This window comes from Schistocerca piceifrons, chromosome 3 (assembly GCF_021461385.2).
Source record: "Schistocerca piceifrons isolate TAMUIC-IGC-003096 chromosome 3, iqSchPice1.1, whole genome shotgun sequence".
NCBI lineage: Eukaryota > Metazoa > Arthropoda > Insecta > Orthoptera > Acrididae > Schistocerca > Schistocerca piceifrons.
The window spans coordinates 926,415,245-926,435,497 of NC_060140.1; the positions used below are offsets into that span (position 1 = coordinate 926,415,245).

At 52.3% G+C, this 20,253-nt stretch overlaps 10 non-coding genes and 1 pseudogene across 10 annotated transcripts; all 11 read left to right on the top strand.

The window, feature by feature from the left end:
• The first annotated feature begins 953 nt into the window (after nt 1–953).
• On the top strand, nt 954–1,072 carry LOC124790481. Its single transcript, XR_007016277.1, has one exon. It is a non-coding gene; the product is annotated as a 5S ribosomal RNA (ribosomal RNA).
• Nucleotides 1,073–2,194: 1,122 nt separating this feature from the next.
• LOC124790493 lies at nt 2,195–2,313 on the top strand. Its single transcript, XR_007016288.1, has one exon. It is a non-coding gene; the product is annotated as a 5S ribosomal RNA (ribosomal RNA).
• A 1,087-nt stretch (nt 2,314–3,400) lies between these two features.
• LOC124790504 lies at nt 3,401–3,519 on the top strand. The gene has a single exon (XR_007016299.1). It is a non-coding gene; the product is annotated as a 5S ribosomal RNA (ribosomal RNA).
• Nucleotides 3,520–4,640: 1,121 nt separating this feature from the next.
• Nucleotides 4,641–4,759, top strand: LOC124790515. The gene has a single exon (XR_007016309.1). It is a non-coding gene; the product is annotated as a 5S ribosomal RNA (ribosomal RNA).
• Nucleotides 4,760–5,880: 1,121 nt separating this feature from the next.
• LOC124790527 lies at nt 5,881–5,999 on the top strand. The gene has a single exon (XR_007016312.1). It is a non-coding gene; the product is annotated as a 5S ribosomal RNA (ribosomal RNA).
• Nucleotides 6,000–7,086: 1,087 nt separating this feature from the next.
• On the top strand, nt 7,087–7,205 carry LOC124790539. The gene has a single exon (XR_007016313.1). It is a non-coding gene; the product is annotated as a 5S ribosomal RNA (ribosomal RNA).
• Nucleotides 7,206–8,326: 1,121 nt separating this feature from the next.
• On the top strand, nt 8,327–8,445 carry LOC124790551. Its single transcript, XR_007016314.1, has one exon. It is a non-coding gene; the product is annotated as a 5S ribosomal RNA (ribosomal RNA).
• A 1,087-nt stretch (nt 8,446–9,532) lies between these two features.
• On the top strand, nt 9,533–9,651 carry LOC124790563. Its single transcript, XR_007016316.1, has one exon. It is a non-coding gene; the product is annotated as a 5S ribosomal RNA (ribosomal RNA).
• Nucleotides 9,652–10,737: 1,086 nt separating this feature from the next.
• LOC124790574 lies at nt 10,738–10,856 on the top strand. Its single transcript, XR_007016317.1, has one exon. It is a non-coding gene; the product is annotated as a 5S ribosomal RNA (ribosomal RNA).
• Nucleotides 10,857–11,978: 1,122 nt separating this feature from the next.
• LOC124790638 lies at nt 11,979–12,096 on the top strand (annotated as a pseudogene).
• Nucleotides 12,097–19,802: 7,706 nt separating this feature from the next.
• LOC124790301 lies at nt 19,803–19,921 on the top strand. The gene has a single exon (XR_007016251.1). It is a non-coding gene; the product is annotated as a 5S ribosomal RNA (ribosomal RNA).
• Nucleotides 19,922–20,253: the final 332 nt, after the last annotated feature.

Sequence of the window (20,253 nt, forward strand, 5' to 3'; positions counted from 1 at the left end):
TGTGACAAAGATGCTTCCTTCAGCAATTTAAACGTGCCAAGAAATCCTTGACAATAACGAAACACTACGAATCGACAGATGTGATCTGAAATAAGCCAGGGCCTCCTACTGTTTCGTAGCAGTGCAAAGTTCCAACAAAAAAAAAAAATTGAAAATAAACGACTGTAATAAACATAAGATACGATATTAATGGCCTCAGCTCGAAGAAGAATGTGCCAAGGAAGATTTCCAAAGAGTCTCTGGAGATAACAAAACAGTACGAACCGACAGATACGTCCTGAAATACGTCAGGGCTTATTGTTTTGTTGCATTGTACGGCTGCAGATTTGTAAACAAAAATTTCTCTTTCGTCGCTAGAAGAGATGAATGCATTGGCGACCCTCCTGTGTCCCTGTTTTCGCACCTTTCCACGGCACGGCGCTGCCCTAGCCGCCGCAAACGGCGTCTCGGACACGCCCGTTAGGCCCACGGCCGTCTCGCAGATGTTTGTCGTGCTTGTACTGTCATATGGGCCACGACCCGAGCGGCAGCGAGCGGCAGTCGAGCAAAGTCGGGACAAGTCGGGACGGGGACAGGGATAGGAATGGTGCGAATGCTCTGCGAACTACGCAGACACCTGGTGTGAGGCGAGGCGAGGAAGCCCACATCGCTACCAGTGGCGCCCTCCAGCACGACACTGCCACACCCCGCACAGGCCCTCCGCTGGCCACCAGGGACAAGTTGCGTCCTCCGCTAGTGTCGAAGGCTGCACGCGCCCAGCGAATGACAGGAGGTGCAACGAGCAGCAGTGCGTCTCACACACGCGGCGGTGGGGCGCGCCCCCCGCGCGCGTCCTCGAGGAACTGGCTGTTGCGGAAGGACGTGCTTTCGTCAAATGCGGCGGAAAACTAACACTTTGTGTATTGGGAGAGAAGCCGAACGCGAATTCTGCCGTGCTCCTACATTACGTGAGTGCCAACGGCCATACCATGATGATTGCACCGGTTCTCGTCCGATCACCGAAGTTAAGCATCATTGGGCCCGGTTAGTACTTGGATGGGTGACCGCCTGGGAAACCCGGGTGCTGTTGGCTCCCTTCTTTTTTTTGTTATTATCTCGCTACCCCTGGCAGCCCAATAAAAAAAGAAAGGTGCTGTTGGATCCCTTACATTTTCTCCTTTTTGCATCGCTACCCCTGCCAGCCCTCTTTTCATACTACCTTTCCGTTGTGACAAAGATGCTTCCTTCAGCAATTTAAACGTGCCAAGAAATCCTTGACAATAACGAAACACTACGAATCGACAGATGTGATCTGAAATAAGCCAGGGCCTCCTACTGTTTCGTAGCAGTGCAAAGTTCCAACAAAAAAAAAAAATTGAAAATAAACGACTGTAATAAACATAAGATACGATATTAATGGCCTCAGCTCGAAGAAGAATGTGCCAAGGAAGATTTCCAAAGAGTCTCTGGAGATAACAAAACAGTACGAACCGACAGATACGTCCTGAAATACGTCAGGGCTTATTGTTTTGTTGCATTGTACGGCTGCAGATTTGTAAACAAAAATTTCTCTTTCGTCGCTAGAAGAGATGAATGCATTGGCGACCCTCCTGTGTCCCTGTTTTCGCACCTTTCCACGGCACGGCGCTGCCCTAGCCGCCGCAAACGGCGTCTCGGACACGCCCGTTAGGCCCACGGCCGTCTCGCAGATGTTTGTCGTGCTTGTACTGTCATATGGGCCACGACCCGAGCGGCAGCGAGCGGCAGTCGAGCAAAGTCGGGACAAGTCGGGACGGGGACAGGGATAGGAATGGTGCGAATGCTCTGCGAACTACGCAGACACCTGGTGTGAGGCGAGGCGAGGAAGCCCACATCGCTACCAGTGGCGCCCTCCAGCACGACACTGCCACACCCCGCACAGGCCCTCCGCTGGACACCAGGGACAAGATGCGTCCTCCGCTAGTGTCGAAGGCTGCACGCGCCCAGCGAATGACAGGACGTGCAACGAGCAGCAGTGCGTCTCACACACGCGGCGGTGCGCCCGCTAATTCGGCCGTCGCTCCGCTGGGACGCTGGGCGCGCCCCCCGCGCCGTCCTCGAGGAGCTGGCTGTTGCGGAAGAAAGTGCTTTCGTCAAATGCGGCGGAAAACTAACACTTTGTGTATTGGGAGAGAAGCCGAACGCGAATTCTGCCGTGCTCCTACATTACGTGAGTGCCAACGGCCATACCATGATGATTGCACCGGTTCTCGTCCGATCACCGAAGTTAAGCATCATTGGGCCCGGTTAGTACTTGGATGGGTGACCGCCTGGGAAACCCGGGTGCTGTTGGCTCCCTTCTTTTTTTTGTTATTATCTCGCTACCCCTGGCAGCCCAATAAAAAAAGAAAGGTGCTGTTGGATCCCTTACATTTTCTCCTTTTTGCATCGCTACCCCTGCCAGCCCTCTTTTCATACTACCTTTCCGTTGTGACAAAGATGCTTCCTTCAGCAATTTAAACGTGCCAAGAAATCCTTGACAATAACGAAACACTACGAATCGACAGATGTGATCTGAAATAAGCCAGGGCCTCCTACTGTTTCGTAGCAGTGCAAAGTTCCAACAAAAAAAAAAAATTGAAAATAAACGACTGTAATAAACATAAGATACGATATTAATGGCCTCAGCTCGAAGAAGAATGTGCCAAGGAAGATTTCCAAAGAGTCTCTGGAGATAACAAAACAGTACGAACCGACAGATACGTCCTGAAATACGTCAGGGCTTATTGTTTTGTTGCATTGTACGGCTGCAGATTTGTAAACAAAAATTTCTCTTTCGTCGCTAGAAGAGATGAATGCATTGGCGACCCTCCTGTGTCCCTGTTTTCGCACCTTTCCACGGCACGGCGCTGCCCTAGCCGCCGCAAACGGCGTCTCGGACACGCCCGTTAGGCCCACGGCCGTCTCGCAGATGTTTGTCGTGCTTGTACTGTCATATGGGCCACGACCCGAGCGGCAGCGAGCGGCAGTCGAGCAAAGTCGGGACAAGTCGGGACGGGGACAGGGATAGGAATGGTGCGAATGCTCTGCGAACTACGCAGACACCTGGTGTGAGGCGAGGCGAGGAAGCCCACATCGCTACCAGTGGCGCCCTCCAGCACGACACTGCCACACCCCGCACAGGCCCTCCGCTGGCCACCAGGGACAAGTTGCGTCCTCCGCTAGTGTCGAAGGCTGCACGCGCCCAGCGAATGACAGGAGGTGCAACGAGCAGCAGTGCGTCTCACACACGCGGCGGTGGGGCGCGCCCCCCGCGCGCGTCCTCGAGGAACTGGCTGTTGCGGAAGGACGTGCTTTCGTCAAATGCGGCGGAAAACTAACACTTTGTGTATTGGGAGAGAAGCCGAACGCGAATTCTGCCGTGCTCCTACATTACGTGAGTGCCAACGGCCATACCATGATGATTGCACCGGTTCTCGTCCGATCACCGAAGTTAAGCATCATTGGGCCCGGTTAGTACTTGGATGGGTGACCGCCTGGGAAACCCGGGTGCTGTTGGCTCCCTTCTTTTTTTTGTTATTATCTCGCTACCCCTGGCAGCCCAATAAAAAAAGAAAGGTGCTGTTGGATCCCTTACATTTTCTCCTTTTTGCATCGCTACCCCTGCCAGCCCTCTTTTCATACTACCTTTCCGTTGTGACAAAGATGCTTCCTTCAGCAATTTAAACGTGCCAAGAAATCCTTGACAATAACGAAACACTACGAATCGACAGATGTGATCTGAAATAAGCCAGGGCCTCCTACTGTTTCGTAGCAGTGCAAAGTTCCAACAAAAAAAAAAATTGAAAATAAACGACTGTAATAAACATAAGATACGATATTAATGGCCTCAGCTCGAAGAAGAATGTGCCAAGGAAGATTTCCAAAGAGTCTCTGGAGATAACAAAACAGTACGAACCGACAGATACGTCCTGAAATACGTCAGGGCTTATTGTTTTGTTGCATTGTACGGCTGCAGATTTGTAAACAAAAATTTCTCTTTCGTCGCTAGAAGAGATGAATGCATTGGCGACCCTCCTGTGTCCCTGTTTTCGCACCTTTCCACGGCACGGCGCTGCCCTAGCCGCCGCAAACGGCGTCTCGGACACGCCCGTTAGGCCCACGGCCGTCTCGCAGATGTTTGTCGTGCTTGTACTGTCATATGGGCCACGACCCGAGCGGCAGCGAGCGGCAGTCGAGCAAAGTCGGGACAAGTCGGGACGGGGACAGGGATAGGAATGGTGCGAATGCTCTGCGAACTACGCAGACACCTGGTGTGAGGCGAGGCGAGGAAGCCCACATCGCTACCAGTGGCGCCCTCCAGCACGACACTGCCACACCCCGCACAGGCCCTCCGCTGGACACCAGGGACAAGATGCGTCCTCCGCTAGTGTCGAAGGCTGCACGCGCCCAGCGAATGACAGGACGTGCAACGAGCAGCAGTGCGTCTCACACACGCGGCGGTGCGCCCGCTAATTCGGCCGTCGCTCCGCTGGGACGCTGGGCGCGCCCCCCGCGCCGTCCTCGAGGAGCTGGCTGTTGCGGAAGAAAGTGCTTTCGTCAAATGCGGCGGAAAACTAACACTTTGTGTATTGGGAGAGAAGCCGAACGCGAATTCTGCCGTGCTCCTACATTACGTGAGTGCCAACGGCCATACCATGATGATTGCACCGGTTCTCGTCCGATCACCGAAGTTAAGCATCATTGGGCCCGGTTAGTACTTGGATGGGTGACCGCCTGGGAAACCCGGGTGCTGTTGGCTCCCTTCTTTTTTTTGTTATTATCTCGCTACCCCTGGCAGCCCAATAAAAAAAGAAAGGTGCTGTTGGATCCCTTACATTTTCTCCTTTTTGCATCGCTACCCCTGCCAGCCCTCTTTTCATACTACCTTTCCGTTGTGACAAAGATGCTTCCTTCAGCAATTTAAACGTGCCAAGAAATCCTTGACAATAACGAAACACTACGAATCGACAGATGTGATCTGAAATAAGCCAGGGCCTCCTACTGTTTCGTAGCAGTGCAAAGTTCCAACAAAAAAAAAAATTGAAAATAAACGACTGTAATAAACATAAGATACGATATTAATGGCCTCAGCTCGAAGAAGAATGTGCCAAGGAAGATTTCCAAAGAGTCTCTGGAGATAACAAAACAGTACGAACCGACAGATACGTCCTGAAATACGTCAGGGCTTATTGTTTTGTTGCATTGTACGGCTGCAGATTTGTAAACAAAAATTTCTCTTTCGTCGCTAGAAGAGATGAATGCATTGGCGACCCTCCTGTGTCCCTGTTTTCGCACCTTTCCACGGCACGGCGCTGCCCTAGCCGCCGCAAACGGCGTCTCGGACACGCCCGTTAGGCCCACGGCCGTCTCGCAGATGTTTGTCGTGCTTGTACTGTCATATGGGCCACGACCCGAGCGGCAGCGAGCGGCAGTCGAGCAAAGTCGGGACAAGTCGGGACGGGGACAGGGATAGGAATGGTGCGAATGCTCTGCGAACTACGCAGACACCTGGTGTGAGGCGAGGCGAGGAAGCCCACATCGCTACCAGTGGCGCCCTCCAGCACGACACTGCCACACCCCGCACAGGCCCTCCGCTGGACACCAGGGACAAGATGCGTCCTCCGCTAGTGTCGAAGGCTGCACGCGCCCAGCGAATGACAGGACGTGCAACGAGCAGCAGTGCGTCTCACACACGCGGCGGTGCGCCCGCTAATTCGGCCGTCGCTCCGCTGGGACGCTGGGCGCGCCCCCCGCGCCGTCCTCGAGGAGCTGGCTGTTGCGGAAGAAAGTGCTTTCGTCAAATGCGGCGGAAAACTAACACTTTGTGTATTGGGAGAGAAGCCGAACGCGAATTCTGCCGTGCTCCTACATTACGTGAGTGCCAACGGCCATACCATGATGATTGCACCGGTTCTCGTCCGATCACCGAAGTTAAGCATCATTGGGCCCGGTTAGTACTTGGATGGGTGACCGCCTGGGAAACCCGGGTGCTGTTGGCTCCCTTCTTTTTTTTGTTATTATCTCGCTACCCCTGGCAGCCCAATAAAAAAAGAAAGGTGCTGTTGGATCCCTTACATTTTCTCCTTTTTGCATCGCTACCCCTGCCAGCCCTCTTTTCATACTACCTTTCCGTTGTGACAAAGATGCTTCCTTCAGCAATTTAAACGTGCCAAGAAATCCTTGACAATAACGAAACACTACGAATCGACAGATGTGATCTGAAATAAGCCAGGGCCTCCTACTGTTTCGTAGCAGTGCAAAGTTCCAACAAAAAAAAAAAATTGAAAATAAACGACTGTAATAAACATAAGATACGATATTAATGGCCTCAGCTCGAAGAAGAATGTGCCAAGGAAGATTTCCAAAGAGTCTCTGGAGATAACAAAACAGTACGAACCGACAGATACGTCCTGAAATACGTCAGGGCTTATTGTTTTGTTGCATTGTACGGCTGCAGATTTGTAAACAAAAATTTCTCTTTCGTCGCTAGAAGAGATGAATGCATTGGCGACCCTCCTGTGTCCCTGTTTTCGCACCTTTCCACGGCACGGCGCTGCCCTAGCCGCCGCAAACGGCGTCTCGGACACGCCCGTTAGGCCCACGGCCGTCTCGCAGATGTTTGTCGTGCTTGTACTGTCATATGGGCCACGACCCGAGCGGCAGCGAGCGGCAGTCGAGCAAAGTCGGGACAAGTCGGGACGGGGACAGGGATAGGAATGGTGCGAATGCTCTGCGAACTACGCAGACACCTGGTGTGAGGCGAGGCGAGGAAGCCCACATCGCTACCAGTGGCGCCCTCCAGCACGACACTGCCACACCCCGCACAGGCCCTCCGCTGGCCACCAGGGACAAGTTGCGTCCTCCGCTAGTGTCGAAGGCTGCACGCGCCCAGCGAATGACAGGAGGTGCAACGAGCAGCAGTGCGTCTCACACACGCGGCGGTGGGGCGCGCCCCCCGCGCGCGTCCTCGAGGAACTGGCTGTTGCGGAAGGACGTGCTTTCGTCAAATGCGGCGGAAAACTAACACTTTGTGTATTGGGAGAGAAGCCGAACGCGAATTCTGCCGTGCTCCTACATTACGTGAGTGCCAACGGCCATACCATGATGATTGCACCGGTTCTCGTCCGATCACCGAAGTTAAGCATCATTGGGCCCGGTTAGTACTTGGATGGGTGACCGCCTGGGAAACCCGGGTGCTGTTGGCTCCCTTCTTTTTTTTGTTATTATCTCGCTACCCCTGGCAGCCCAATAAAAAAAGAAAGGTGCTGTTGGATCCCTTACATTTTCTCCTTTTTGCATCGCTACCCCTGCCAGCCCTCTTTTCATACTACCTTTCCGTTGTGACAAAGATGCTTCCTTCAGCAATTTAAACGTGCCAAGAAATCCTTGACAATAACGAAACACTACGAATCGACAGATGTGATCTGAAATAAGCCAGGGCCTCCTACTGTTTCGTAGCAGTGCAAAGTTCCAACAAAAAAAAAAATTGAAAATAAACGACTGTAATAAACATAAGATACGATATTAATGGCCTCAGCTCGAAGAAGAATGTGCCAAGGAAGATTTCCAAAGAGTCTCTGGAGATAACAAAACAGTACGAACCGACAGATACGTCCTGAAATACGTCAGGGCTTATTGTTTTGTTGCATTGTACGGCTGCAGATTTGTAAACAAAAATTTCTCTTTCGTCGCTAGAAGAGATGAATGCATTGGCGACCCTCCTGTGTCCCTGTTTTCGCACCTTTCCACGGCACGGCGCTGCCCTAGCCGCCGCAAACGGCGTCTCGGACACGCCCGTTAGGCCCACGGCCGTCTCGCAGATGTTTGTCGTGCTTGTACTGTCATATGGGCCACGACCCGAGCGGCAGCGAGCGGCAGTCGAGCAAAGTCGGGACAAGTCGGGACGGGGACAGGGATAGGAATGGTGCGAATGCTCTGCGAACTACGCAGACACCTGGTGTGAGGCGAGGCGAGGAAGCCCACATCGCTACCAGTGGCGCCCTCCAGCACGACACTGCCACACCCCGCACAGGCCCTCCGCTGGACACCAGGGACAAGATGCGTCCTCCGCTAGTGTCGAAGGCTGCACGCGCCCAGCGAATGACAGGACGTGCAACGAGCAGCAGTGCGTCTCACACACGCGGCGGTGCGCCCGCTAATTCGGCCGTCGCTCCGCTGGGACGCTGGGCGCGCCCCCCGCGCCGTCCTCGAGGAGCTGGCTGTTGCGGAAGAAAGTGCTTTCGTCAAATGCGGCGGAAAACTAACACTTTGTGTATTGGGAGAGAAGCCGAACGCGAATTCTGCCGTGCTCCTACATTACGTGAGTGCCAACGGCCATACCATGATGATTGCACCGGTTCTCGTCCGATCACCGAAGTTAAGCATCATTGGGCCCGGTTAGTACTTGGATGGGTGACCGCCTGGGAAACCCGGGTGCTGTTGGCTCCCTTCTTTTTTTTGTTATTATCTCGCTACCCCTGGCAGCCCAATAAAAAAAGAAAGGTGCTGTTGGATCCCTTACATTTTCTCCTTTTTGCATCGCTACCCCTGCCAGCCCTCTTTTCATACTACCTTTCCGTTGTGACAAAGATGCTTCCTTCAGCAATTTAAACGTGCCAAGAAATCCTTGACAATAACGAAACACTACGAATCGACAGATGTGATCTGAAATAAGCCAGGGCCTCCTACTGTTTCGTAGCAGTGCAAAGTTCCAACAAAAAAAAAAAATTGAAAATAAACGACTGTAATAAACATAAGATACGATATTAATGGCCTCAGCTCGAAGAAGAATGTGCCAAGGAAGATTTCCAAAGAGTCTCTGGAGATAACAAAACAGTACGAACCGACAGATACGTCCTGAAATACGTCAGGGCTTATTGTTTTGTTGCATTGTACGGCTGCAGATTTGTAAACAAAAATTTCTCTTTCGTCGCTAGAAGAGATGAATGCATTGGCGACCCTCCTGTGTCCCTGTTTTCGCACCTTTCCACGGCACGGCGCTGCCCTAGCCGCCGCAAACGGCGTCTCGGACACGCCCGTTAGGCCCACGGCCGTCTCGCAGATGTTTGTCGTGCTTGTACTGTCATATGGGCCACGACCCGAGCGGCAGCGAGCGGCAGTCGAGCAAAGTCGGGACAAGTCGGGACGGGGACAGGGATAGGAATGGTGCGAATGCTCTGCGAACTACGCAGACACCTGGTGTGAGGCGAGGCGAGGAAGCCCACATCGCTACCAGTGGCGCCCTCCAGCACGACACTGCCACACCCCGCACAGGCCCTCCGCTGGCCACCAGGGACAAGTTGCGTCCTCCGCTAGTGTCGAAGGCTGCACGCGCCCAGCGAATGACAGGAGGTGCAACGAGCAGCAGTGCGTCTCACACACGCGGCGGTGGGGCGCGCCCCCCGCGCGCGTCCTCGAGGAACTGGCTGTTGCGGAAGGACGTGCTTTCGTCAAATGCGGCGGAAAACTAACACTTTGTGTATTGGGAGAGAAGCCGAACGCGAATTCTGCCGTGCTCCTACATTACGTGAGTGCCAACGGCCATACCATGATGATTGCACCGGTTCTCGTCCGATCACCGAAGTTAAGCATCATTGGGCCCGGTTAGTACTTGGATGGGTGACCGCCTGGGAAACCCGGGTGCTGTTGGCTCCCTTCTTTTTTTTGTTATTATCTCGCTACCCCTGGCAGCCCAATAAAAAAAGAAAGGTGCTGTTGGATCCCTTACATTTTCTCCTTTTTGCATCGCTACCCCTGCCAGCCCTCTTTTCATACTACCTTTCCGTTGTGACAAAGATGCTTCCTTCAGCAATTTAAACGTGCCAAGAAATCCTTGACAATAACGAAACACTACGAATCGACAGATGTGATCTGAAATAAGCCAGGGCCTCCTACTGTTTCGTAGCAGTGCAAAGTTCCAACAAAAAAAAAAATTGAAAATAAACGACTGTAATAAACATAAGATACGATATTAATGGCCTCAGCTCGAAGAAGAATGTGCCAAGGAAGATTTCCAAAGAGTCTCTGGAGATAACAAAACAGTACGAACCGACAGATACGTCCTGAAATACGTCAGGGCTTATTGTTTTGTTGCATTGTACGGCTGCAGATTTGTAAACAAAAATTTCTCTTTCGTCGCTAGAAGAGATGAATGCATTGGCGACCCTCCTGTGTCCCTGTTTTCGCACCTTTCCACGGCACGGCGCTGCCCTAGCCGCCGCAAACGGCGTCTCGGACACGCCCGTTAGGCCCACGGCCGTCTCGCAGATGTTTGTCGTGCTTGTACTGTCATATGGGCCACGACCCGAGCGGCAGCGAGCGGCAGTCGAGCAAAGTCGGGACAAGTCGGGACGGGGACAGGGATAGGAATGGTGCGAATGCTCTGCGAACTACGCAGACACCTGGTGTGAGGCGAGGCGAGGAAGCCCACATCGCTACCAGTGGCGCCCTCCAGCACGACACTGCCACACCCCGCACAGGCCCTCCGCTGGCCACCAGGGACAAGTTGCGTCCTCCGCTAGTGTCGAAGGCTGCACGCGCCCAGCGAATGACAGGAGGTGCAACGAGCAGCAGTGCGTCTCACACACGCGGCGGTGGGGCGCGCCCCCCGCGCGCGTCCTCGAGGAACTGGCTGTTGCGGAAGGACGTGCTTTCGTCAAATGCGGCGGAAAACTAACACTTTGTGTATTGGGAGAGAAGCCGAACGCGAATTCTGCCGTGCTCCTACATTACGTGAGTGCCAACGGCCATACCATGATGATTGCACCGGTTCTCGTCCGATCACCGAAGTTAAGCATCATTGGGCCCGGTTAGTACTTGGATGGGTGACCGCCTGGGAAACCCGGGTGCTGTTGGCTCCCTTCTTTTTTTTGTTATTATCTCGCTACCCCTGGCAGCCCAATAAAAAAAGAAAGGTGCTGTTGGATCCCTTACATTTTCTCCTTTTTGCATCGCTACCCCTGCCAGCCCTCTTTTCATACTACCTTTCCGTTGTGACAAAGATGCTTCCTTCAGCAATTTAAACGTGCCAAGAAATCCTTGACAATAACGAAACACTACGAATCGACAGATGTGATCTGAAATAAGCCAGGGCCTCCTACTGTTTCGTAGCAGTGCAAAGTTCCAACAAAAAAAAAAAATTGAAAATAAACGACTGTAATAAACATAAGATACGATATTAATGGCCTCAGCTCGAAGAAGAATGTGCCAAGGAAGATTTCCAAAGAGTCTCTGGAGATAACAAAACAGTACGAACCGACAGATACGTCCTGAAATACGTCAGGGCTTATTGTTTTGTTGCATTGTACGGCTGCAGATTTGTAAACAAAAATTTCTCTTTCGTCGCTAGAAGAGATGAATGCATTGGCGACCCTCCTGTGTCCCTGTTTTCGCACCTTTCCACGGCACGGCGCTGCCCTAGCCGCCGCAAACGGCGTCTCGGACACGCCCGTTAGGCCCACGGCCGTCTCGCAGATGTTTGTCGTGCTTGTACTGTCATATGGGCCACGACCCGAGCGGCAGCGAGCGGCAGTCGAGCAAAGTCGGGACAAGTCGGGACGGGGACAGGGATAGGAATGGTGCGAATGCTCTGCGAACTACGCAGACACCTGGTGTGAGGCGAGGCGAGGAAGCCCACATCGCTACCAGTGGCGCCCTCCAGCACGACACTGCCACACCCCGCACAGGCCCTCCGCTGGACACCAGGGACAAGATGCGTCCTCCGCTAGTGTCGAAGGCTGCACGCGCCCAGCGAATGACAGGACGTGCAACGAGCAGCAGTGCGTCTCACACACGCGGCGGTGCGCCCGCTAATTCGGCCGTCGCTCCGCTGGGACGCTGGGCGCGCCCCCCGCGCCGTCCTCGAGGAGCTGGCTGTTGCGGAAGAAAGTGCTTTCGTCAAATGCGGCGGAAAACTAACACTTTGTGTATTGGGAGAGAAGCCGAACGCGAATTCTGCCGTGCTCCTACATTACGTGAGTGCCAACGGCCATACCATGATGATTGCACCGGTTCTCGTCCGATCACCGAAGTTAAGCATCATTGGGCCCGGTTAGTACTTGGCTGGCTGCCCGCCTGGCAACACCTCGGTGCCGAGCGAGCAGTGTTTACCTCGTGCGACTGGGCCGGCGGCGCCTCGCGTGTCGTCTGCTTCTTCTGCCTCGTGGCTGTATTTATACCTGACTGTAAGTAATGGAAATGATTTACGATGATAGTGAGGAAAGGCAGAATAACGTCCAATGTGAATTTGATCGTTCAGTTGATAAACCTTCGGCCTTTGAGATTCACCGTTGGATATTAGAGGACTTGATGTTACGGCATGATGACGTTCTTGGCTTAGAATTTGATACGTTCCTTAATTCAGTGTTTTTAAAATTGAGATCTCCTGACATGTGTGATACTGTTGTGTCTGTCAATGACGGTGTGCGTACATTTCGACATCTTGACGGTAAAATTAGTAATGTGACTGTGTCGCACGCCGGCTTCGGCGTTAGGCAAATTCGTATCTTTAACTTGCCCTTTGAAATTCGTAATGATACCATTTCACGTTAATTGCGGCCGTACGGTACCGTTTTGTCGGTGATTAAGGAAAAGTGGTCCTCCGCCTATTTGTTTCAAGTCGAAAACGGTGTGCGGAGTGTGAAAATGGTTGTCAGACAGCACATTCCGTCATTTATTTTGGTCAACGGCCACCGTGCGTTTGTGACTTATAGTGGACAGCCTCAAACTTGTTCATTTTGTAGTGGCGTTGGTCATTACCGGCAAGATTGTCCTAAACGTAAACGGCCTGCTCAATTACCGTTTGACGACGGTTTGCGCGGGGCCAGCTTTGCCTCTGTCGCTGCTACGGTCTTAGGTACAGCCCCCCCCCCCCCCCCCTCCCGCACCAGCGCGCCGCGTGGCCGATGCTAACCTAGCTGACGCCGCGGTTGCCATGGATGTGTCCACTCCCGATTGTGACCTTGCTTCTGTGTCTGCTGTTTCCGCGCCTGCTACGGCTACCGTGCAGGCTGACGAAAATTTGTCTTTACCACGTGTTTCAATTGCGTCTGTGTCCGACCCCGCGCCCGCGTCGGCGACTGATATAGTGTCGGAACCTGTTTCGCAGCCTCTTCCGGTACCGGAATTTTCTGATACGTTGCCTGCCTTAGTTGACGTGGCTGCCAGTGCTCCTGTTAGCTCTGCTGCCGTGGAGTTGCAGGAATTTTTTGCTGCTCCGAAACCGCGGCGTGATGAATTTCCGTCTCGCAGTTCTAGCAGGCAACGTGCTCGCAGTGTCGGTCGGTCGCCTTCCTCTGACAGGGGGTTTACCCGACCCGACCGCAGTCCGTCTCCAGTTGACCGTTCGCCCGCCGGTTCCCGGCAGTCGCGAGTTGGTCGGCAAGACTCACAACAGCGTGTCGCGCGTCGGGACGTGGACCGCGAGCGGCGGCCGTCTCCGGCTTCCGGCTCCGGGCGTCCGACACAGCAATCGCAACCCCAACAGCGTGGCGCTTCTCGCCATCCGCCACCTAACGATCTCACCGTGGCCGATCAGAAGCGTGATGTCGCTGTTCGACATTTACGAACCGTTTTAAGTCAGCCGCCTACTGGTGACGATTCGGCAATGCCGGCCGATACGGCTTTGGCTGTAGCGCCGCCGCAATTGCCGACAAAACGGAAGGCTTAAGACACCCACCAGCGTCGTATCTGTCCTTCTGCCCCCGAGCGGGTGCCGGCTTCTTCTCCCGACGTGGAGATGCCCGTCGTTGCTCCTTTGTCGGTAGCTTCCGGTGGCACAGATTCTGGGACCGCGCCCGCTCCCACTCCCGTGTACCCCACTGAGTGGGCGGCGGATGTGGAAGGCGGTGAGACTTAGTGGATTCTTTGTTGTCCCCTAATCCAGTTGACGGGAACTACTCCCGTCTTTTAGAGAACTTTTTACCCTTCTTTGGTGGCCGGACTTCCGTCCGTGTTTGCTGTCTGTTTTTAACAAAGTTGGCTGCAATTCCGTCCATGTTGCTGTCTGTTTTTACCATAAGGAGCCTTTTGTGCATGTGTATTTTACTTGTGTCTGGGGCCTGAGCATTGTTCGTGGCATATCTTATCTATCAATGTTATTCTCTGTTGTTCCCTCCTCCAGTTGCCGGGAATTCCTCCCGTCCTTTTGAAGGACATTTTACTCCTTTTGGTGGCTGAAATTCCGTCCATGTCTGCTGTCTGTTTTTAACTGACGAGTTTTTTGTGCTTGTATATTTAAATTGTGTATGGAGCCTGAGCGTTGTTCGTGGAATGTTTTAACTCTCAATGTTAACAAGTTGAGTAATCCGCACAAGTTGTCGGCTTTGCACACTTTTTTACATGACTCCCGCTGTCATGTGGCATTTTTACAGGAAGTTACGCGTCAGGCTCTGTTGTTTTTACTTGACTCTTCTGATTTTACTGTCGTTGATAATATCATGTCCGACGAACAGACTGGTACTGCTATCTTAATTCGTCCTGAATTTGATGTTAGCAATATTGAAATATTGCCAAATGGCCGCGCTATAGCATGTACGGTCAATGGTTTCGCCTTTGTTAATGTATACGCTCATGCCGGTGACAAGCCAGCGCGGAATAAATTTTATGGTCAGGATCTCTGTCCACTTCTCCATCGTAATCATACTGACTTAGTGATCGGTGGTGATTTTAATGCTGTGATTGATGGTCGTGATCAGGAGCCGCGTCCTAACTGGTGCCAGGAATTGCGTACGTTGGTTGACAGCTTTCGGCTCCGCGACACGTGGCGTGTGCTGCATCCGGACGAGACGCATTTCACCCACTTTTACGCCACCGGTCACAGTCGATTAGACAGGATCTATGTGTCTTCGCCGCTCGCCGCTCACGTCCGGAAGGCGGACGTGTTGCCGGTTATTTTTTCTGACCATTGCGGTTACATGTGTCAACTTCTCCTGCCGCGTGCGCGCCCTACTCGGCGCAGCAATATTTGGAAATTTAACTGTAGCCTTTTGGACGATGCCAGTCTCACGTCTCAATTTACTGCGTTGTGGCGCAAGCTCTTGCGTGGTAAAGGCGATGACGGCAGTACTATCGGGTGGTGGGTGGCGGTCGCCAAGCCGGCTATTCGGCGTTTTTTAATCGATTTTAGCCGCGATGCGGCGCATTGGCGTCGGTCGACGGCACGTTTTTACCAGGACTGTTTAAAGGATATCGCTCAGCGCGTCGCAACGTCACCTGAGTTGCTTCCGGTTTTTAATCAGTTCAAAGCCAAGCTCCTCGATGATCTTCGTCGGAAGGGTGTTGGGGCTATCGCGCGGAGCCAACCGGTGGGTGACGTGGAAGGGGAACCGCTCTCTCTCTACCACCTGAGCAGGGAGCGCCGGCGGCGCGAGCGGTTGGCAATCCGTAAATGGATCCAGCGAGATGGCACGTCCACTTCCGATGGTGCGGCCATTGAGCGGGAAGTTCACGAGCATTTTGCGACGCTTTTCCGAGAGGTGGACGTCAACGCCGGGGCGCTGCGCGATTTTTTGCAGAGGGTCCCACGTGTGTTAACACGACAAGATAGAGCCATTTTAAATGAACCTTTTACCCTTGATGACCTAACTACAGCTGTGAAACGGAGTCCTAGGGGCCGGTCCCCTGGACTGGACGGAATTCCTGCCGAATTTTACTTGAAATTTTTCAGTCTTTTCAGTGATGTTTTAATTGCCATTATGAATGAGATCCATAACGGCGTTGCTATTCCTGCGGAATTTTCAGAAGGGCGCATTGCTCTCGTTCCGAAATCGGCCGCAACACCAAATCTCGACAATGTCCGTCCTATAACCTTGCTGAACGCCGACTATAAAATTATAGCGCGGTGTATCACGCACAGGTTGACGAACGTTATGCCAAAGGTGGTGAGTGAACATCAGACTTGCGCTGTCAGGGACCGTAACATATTCGATGCTGTTCTGGCGTACCGGGATTGTATCGGATATGTTAAAAGTCACAGGCTCCGGACGGCTGCGATAATGCTGGTCGACTTCAAAAACGCTTTCGATCGGATTAGTCACACCTATCTGCGGCGGGTCTTGGTCGGTTTCGGATTTGGTTCTAAACTGACGACGATGGTGCACAATATATTAAGGAATGCCACATCACGGGTTGTAATAAACGGAACTCCCAGTCGTGTTATACCTATTAGCCGATCAGTTCGCCAGGGCTGCCCCTTGTCTATGTCACTCTTCGCTTTGGCGTTGGATCCGCTTCTCCGCTGTATCGCCCAGGAATGCCGGGGCATACGCATAGGTGACGATCAGCTGATCTGTAGAGCGTATGCCGACGACCTCGGCGTGTTCCTCGATCAGCCAGAGGACATTGACAGGTTACATGGTGTTCTGCAGCGATTTGAGAGGGCAACGGGGGCTATCGTTAATCCTCGGAAAACTGTTTTACTCCCCCTTACACCTCGCCTGCGTACTGTTCGCGGCGACTGGTTTTGTGTCAAGCAACGGCAGACTGTCCTTGGTGTCATTCTGACCGACAATACGCAGCGTATGGAAGCTCTTAATTGGCGGTCCACGCTGTATAAGGTCAGGGCCGTTGCGAAACTGTATGCCTCTAGGAACTTGGCGCTCCGTCAACGAGTGGCCCTTATCAACACGCAGATTTTGGCCAAAGCGTGGTATCTAGCACAAGTCCTACCTGTGCCGAAACAACTGGAACGGGCCATTCAACAGGCGGTCTATTGGTTGCTGTGGAAGGGTGACATCTTTAAAGTCTCCCTGGCCACCTGCACCTTGAGTCTGACGGAGGGGGGGCTGGGTTTCGTTGATTTTCGCAACAAATGTGCGGCACTCTTCGTGAAGCGGACTACCGTGGTGCTTGACAAGGGGCCGTGCAGTCCGACGGCTGCTTTATTCCATGCCTATCGCCCACCATCGGTGGTTGCTCCGGTCTCGGTCAGTCATATTCCGTACACGTTGAACTTTGTCCGCCGGTATTATGTGTATAACAGTTACCTGGTGCTCGGTGATGTCCGTGCGTGCAATGTCGGTGACGTTGTGCGCGCTCTTCGGGGATCGCCAAGTAGGAATAAATGGGAGTATCGGCTACCTCAGCACGACTGGAGGATGGTGTGGCGGAACCTTGCCGCCGCCGTTATTCCGCCCCATGTTCACGGAACATGGTATAAAGTGGTCAACCGCACATTTCCGACTAATGCTAAGCTGCACTCAATCGATCTGATTTCTTCGGGAGTCTGTGATGCGTGTCCTGAGGAGGACACCATCGAACACCGATTCGAATGTCGGAAATTCCGTGATGTCTGGGATATTGCGTGTGACATGGTGCGTCTAATCAACAGAGTGGACAGGCGCCAGGTGACAGCTTTGGACGCCATCGTGCCTCAGTGTGCGGCTTATCCGGCCACCAAACGGAATGCAACTCTTTGGATTTTGGGACACACGGTTTTTTGTATTTTCACCCTGAAATTGACTACTGCCGTCGACTTTCTGTCTTACCTGTGGGCGGAACATCGTCTGACCCTTGGTCGACCGGCTTATTCCTCGACTTTCGCCAATTTTTTGCATGTTGCCCTGGCCCATGCATTCACTAAATTGTCACTTACCTGATACGACTACATACCCGATCTTGACATTTTTACTTTTCCTGTCTGATACTACTGCCAATATTCCTGTTGGCGTGTTATGACGAACCCTTGCTTACCAACGGACTTCCTCTCTTGGATAATGATTTTATGGCATGGTAAAGTTGTGTTTCTAATCGGCCGTACATTAACGAAAACGTACACATGACCTACAGTTATGTGAACGTTGTTTTGTCCGTCAAAAGTTCTTTTCTGTTTGCTTTACTTTCTGTTCCTCCTTTATTTCTTTCTTGTTATTTGTTCTTTTCTCGCGGCGGCTGAGGGGGCCGTGTCGCGGTGATCATTTATCACGGTCGGTGTGTGTCTGAATGTGGGACTTTTTCCTATTGCTGTGTGTCGACGGTTGTTTTCTTCTCCATGTACCATCCGTCGACCGTTAGTGGGGACATATTTTCTTCGGACTTTAATTTACTTTCATTTCTCTTCCGGTGGATTCAGTTTTTTGGCGGATGCCACCTGCCTGTTGCTTTGGCAGGTTGTCGTTGCTGTGGATCACTGTCCCGGCAAGCTGCACCGGCGTCCAGAGGCCAATTTTGTTTCTCCTATTTGTAATGAAGTCTGGGCGGCGGCTTCCCTTGCATTTCTTTTTTTGTATTGGAGGATGCACGTTCTTTTCTGTTCCTTGTCCTGGAAGCACACAGCACATACCCACGCCGGCACACCTCGCCGATGAAGGCACATTGGGGGGCCTTCCCCCGCGTCCCTTGCAGAAGTCAACGGCACCTTTTTAGCTGGAGAAGCTCGCCGAGGGATGGCGTTTTTGTGGAGAGCGAAAAGGCCGGGCTATAAGGGGAGATGGGAGGCCCGTTAAAAAAAATTAAAAAAAAAAAAAAAAAAAAAGAAAAAAAAAAAAAAAGAAAAAAAAAAAAAAAAAAAAAAAAAAAGGTGCTGTTGGCTCTATCTCATTTTTTAATTTTTGCGTCGCTACACCTGCCAGCCCTCTTCTTCATACTAACTTTCAGGTGTGACAAAGATGCTTCCACAAGCATTTTAAAGTACTGTACTAAACGTAAGACACGAAATTGCAGTAATGAACTCAGTTTGAGCAAGAATGCGCGGAGGAAGAGTGCTAGGAAGTCGTTGGAATCAACGAAACACTACGAATCGACAGATGTGTCCTTGAAACGCGTCAGAGCCAACTGTTTTCTGTTTTGAAGCGGCGCTAAATTCGAAAAACTAACTAAATACATAAATTAAAAAAAAAAAAAAAAAACAGCCGTTCTCGTCCGATCACCGAAGATAAGCAACAACGTTAGTATTCGGATCGGCGACCGCCTGGGAACTCTGGCTGTCTTCATTTTTTGCTTTTTTGTCGCTACCCCTGCCAGCCCTCTTTTCATGCTACCCTTCTTGTGTGACGAAGATGCGTCCATACTGATTTTAAACTATCGTAAGATGCGATATTAAGGAACTCCGTTTGAAGAAGAGTGTGCCAAGGAAGATTAGCAAAGTGTGTCTGCAAATAACGAAACAGTATGAAACGACAGAAATGTTGTGAAACACGTCCGGGCATATTGTTTTGTAGCAGTGCACATCTGCAAATTTGTAAACAAAAATTTATCTTTCGCCTCTAGAGGAGATGGATGCTTTGTTGAACCTCCTGTGTCCTCTGTCCGTGTTTTCGCACCTTTCCAGCGCAGCGCTGCTCTACTCTAGTAGCTCCGAACGGCCGCACACGGCGTCTCGGACACGCCGGTTCGGCCCGCGCCCATCTCGCAGATGTTTGTCGTGCTTGTGCGGTCATATGGAGCGCGACCCGAGCGGCAGCGAGCGGCAGTCGAGCAAAGTCGGGACGGAAGGGAAGGGGAGGGGACACGACAGGCGAGGATGCAACGCGCAAATTACGCAAATATCTGGAAGCGCGGCGCGTGTCAGCCAGGTGAGAAAGCTTCCGCCGGTCCAGCAGGACACTGCCACACCCCGCGCAGCTCACCCCCTACCGGCGCCCGGCCCTGCGCCGGATAACAAGAACAAGGTGCGTCTCCCGCGAGTGTCGGAGGCCGCACGCACCAAACGAATGACAGGCGGTGCAACGAGCAGCCGCGCTGTGCGTGTCACCCACGTGGCGGTGGAAGGACGTGCTTTGCGTCAAATGTGCCACGGAAAACGGCGATTGCGTGTGTTGGGAGAAGGGGCGAAGGCTTCCTCTGCCGTGCGGCCACATTATAAGGACGCCAACGGCCATACCATGTTGAATACACCGGTTCTCGTCCGATCACCGAAGTTAAGCAACATCGGGCCCGCTTAGTACTTGGATGGGTGACCGCCTGGGAACACCGGGTGCTGTTGGCTCTATCTCATTTTTTAATTTTTGCGTCGCTACACCTGCCAGCCCTCTTCTTCATACTAACTTTCAGGTGTGACAAAGATGCTTCCACAAGCATTTTAAAGTACTGTACTAAACGTAAGACACGAAATTGCAGTAATGAACTCAGTTTGAGCAAGAATGCGCGGAGGAAGAGTGCTAGGAAGTCGTTGGAATCAACGAAACACTACGAATCGACAGATGTGTCCTTGAAACGCGTCAGAGCCAACTGTTTTGTAGCGGCGCTAAATTCGAAAAACTAACTAAATACATAAATTAAAAAAAAAAAAAAAAAAAAAAAAACAGCCGTTCTCGTCCG